This window comes from Pinus tabuliformis, chromosome 8 (assembly GCF_031772625.1).
Source record: "Pinus tabuliformis cultivar Carrire ecotype Pingquan chromosome 8, CPIR1, whole genome shotgun sequence".
In the NCBI taxonomy this organism is placed as follows: Eukaryota; Viridiplantae; Streptophyta; class Pinopsida; order Pinales; family Pinaceae; genus Pinus; species Pinus tabuliformis.
This window is the reverse complement of record NC_142294.1, coordinates 472,505,572-472,509,089: the sequence shown is the minus strand read 5'-3', so window position 1 is coordinate 472,509,089 and position 3,518 is coordinate 472,505,572.

Genomic DNA, 3,518 nt, shown 5'->3' with positions numbered 1-3,518 from the left:
TATTAACAGGCGCGAGAGGAGTCACCGATAATGATAATGACCCTCAAGGTATTGCAGTACAATTCACGTGGTGTGAATAAAGGACTTGGCGTCGAACACCATGCAAAATCTTTCGGTCGAAGGCCATTGATGTAAACCTATCGTCGGAAGTGAGAAACTTGCCATTGAGGCATGCAAGCTTCAAAGTACTGAATGGGGTGTTCCTAGATCAACTTCTTGGATAATGAGCTGATGTCGACAAGAAGTGATCCATCATAGGAGGGCCTTAATGAATCCCACATCAATGACAAGGAATGGAGCAAATGATTTTAATGGAGGTGAAAACGATCTGGTGATATAAGTTTCAGGGTGGCGGTCATGAAAGAATGGAGTATAAATGTATGGTAGTGGGTGAGACACAAGTGAATTCTCCGAATGACTTCTCTTGAACATATCGGCGACACTGATGTGATGGATTGGTAGCATTAACCCCAAATGTGGATGGTATGATGGGACCATGGTGATGTGACCGGTGAATGAAACAACCCAACCCGACTCGGACATAGAGTGGAAGTGTCATGTTCAAGAGCGACTTGCTACCAACAAAGTTTCTTCAAGTTTTCTTCCCAATTTTTCCCCAGTCATTGCTGACCAGTACCTCTTTATTTTTTTCAAGCTTGAGGAGGATAACATATGCTTGTTCTGTAATTTTCCCTTCGGGCAAACCCATTGCTATGTTTTAACGAGCCTAGCGATAGTGAAACTCGTTCTCGTCTATAGACAAGTTTGTCGCTATTAAAATTTTAACGAGTTTAACGACAAAGATAACTCGGTCCTTTTCAATTTTAGAGAGTCTGAAAAGGAACGTAAAGGTAACTCCAAAATTCCTTTTTCGTCATCTAATCCCTTAAGTCTGAAAAAGTATAAAACAATACAGAAGGGATGAATTTTCGATACTTTTAACGAGCCAAACAAAACAAGCGCTCGATATTTTTGTGTAATAATCCCTTAGGTCCAAAAAGATTAAAATCTAGAGGAGGGATAGCACTTCCTGTCCCTTTAACGAGCTGGAGAGGCCAATGGCTCGGCAATCTTTTCATATTTTACGAGTCAGTTGAAAAGAGCTTAAAGGAGACTCGTCTTTTGAGGAACGAGTGATAAAATGGGTAGCAGCTGATTCCAGGTAAGGTTTGGAATTTTCCAATCACGGCAGTGTTACAAGGATGGCTAGTGAAATCACTCTTCGCAGCTGTTCCTCAAAATGGGTAAACAATCAAATGGGGGTGAATGATCGGCCAATGCAAAAGTGGAGGTGACGGTGCAAACACAACCAAGGCTTTAATGGCTGAAGTACTACATTCACGATGGTTATTTACCGGGGAATAGTTCATTTTTTAACGAGCTTAAACGCGGGGGGAAACATTTTCTCATGGCTTATGTTTATTTTTTAACAAGCTTGAACTATGTGCTAAAACTGCTCGATTAATCCAGTCGTGTGATAAGAATGTCTCATATAAAAACAACAATTTTTAGAGTTTTTCCCCACATCCTTTCTTTATGCAAGTTAGGAAACGACCCATCCTACGAGTTTAAAGGGTTAGAGGACCTACAAATTTAAAAAATAAATAGTCGCTCTTCGCTTGCACGCCAAAAGGTTTGCATGCCCCCAGGTATAAAACAGAGTTTCAAGGTCACCTTTTATTCGAGCTGACAAAACATTTGTTTTATCAGGAAAGGTATACCTCTTTCAGGTTACCAAAGATTGTTCTATTCACAGCGTAAACAAAACACTTCTTCGGCGATGTCTACCGAAATAGACAAAGGTGAGTGAAGGAGGCTACCCCACTCACATAACTTTGACAAGAGAATCTTGTTCCAGAATAACCCCCTCTTCCAATCACAGACGGGAGTACAGACTAGTCATATTCTCTCGTGGAAACCTACCCTATACCTGAAGTTTTCTTGCCGAAGCAGACCAGGGTGCATGCCCCCTGGGTTTCAGTCATGTCTCCCTGAATCACTCGCGCTCATCGGGTGGACGGACTAGGGATTGAGACATTTCTTGCGTGAAAATACCATTCAAGGATGGTATATGACTATTTTCTATGCGTGATCCGGGAAATGAAAGCTGGTCTACGATCTTGACCACTCTTCCTTCGTGCGGAAAACACATCACTCTAAAGAGTGATGAGACAATGGCTCTCATGCAATAAATATAGTCTCGTCCAAGGAGTAGATTGTAATCCAGGGGTCCTTGAACTACCATTACGTTCATGTGAACGGTTTTCCCTCTCAATGTTATGGGCACATTGGGAAGGATCCCTAACAGTCGACTGGTTCCTTTATCAAATCCTGTTAGATTTCTCATCTCACGCAAAAGCGATGGCGAACCAAGTGCTTTCCAGGCAGTTGAGGAAAGGATACTCACAGAAGCCCCTTCATCTATGATGGTACCGGCCATAACCATTCTATATATTTGAACAATGATTCGGAATGGTATACTAGCCGGTAAACGGGGTCTGCCTAGTTGATTCCAATCGAAGGAGACAACTAGGTTGCTTGGAGGTGGGACCGAATAGACGGCCAGGTACAACTCTGACGAACTTCCTTCCTGCGGTAAAGGAACGGGTAAATTGCCCCCATGTTCGTTGGAGTCTGTTCTTATGAAAAGAATTTGGACAGTGTCATCCTTGTTCTCTTTGGTGATTGTATCATCTGAAGATGGAACCTCTGAAGGCAAGACCGGGTCAACTGCCGCCTCGACCTTTTGAATTTCGTCTGGTATGGGTTCAGATGGTTTTTCTTCAATGATAGATGCTTCAGCCGACCACTTGAGCGGGCCAGCCGGATTTTCAACTAGTGACGGACTTGGCAAGAGTTTTTTATATCCAGGAGGAATTCGTAACGGTGAAACTGGACGATCGTCCAAAACTCTTTTAGCCTCGTCTAAGAAGGGACAACGGTGGACGGCATGATCGCCTTCACACAGTTTACAAGGAAATCTATATTTTCCTTTTTGTCCTGGGGCTTCACTTTCACTAGTTGATAGTGTGCTTTCAACATGATCATCAGAGGTTGATGACACCGGGTTGTGCAAACAAGGAGACCAGTCCCTTAAGATCCGAGGGATGCAAGGACAATCTCTGTGATAGTGGTCTCCTTTGCAAATGACACATGGCGATTTAGGCCTGGTCGGTGCAGTGTGTGGATTTTCGCTAGACGACACTCGTTTGCCCCCATTCGCTTTTGGCTCCTTCTTCTTCTTCTCTTTCTTCTTCTTTTCCTTCTTCTCCTTAGGTACTTGACTTTTGGCTTTACCAGCCCCATCAAGCGAAGAGGAAGGAGGAGAGGAAGAATTAGAGGAAGTAGAAGGTTGGTGGGTAACTCTGGACTCGTCTAGTTGCTGGTTCGATTGTTCAGGAATTGTGGTGTTCTGAACGACAGAGGTTGAGAAGAGCCATACAGGAAAACCAATTGTCAGTCCTGGAAGCGACAATGTGGCCATATGGGATGCACCAACATCTCCCCAAGAGGAGAAA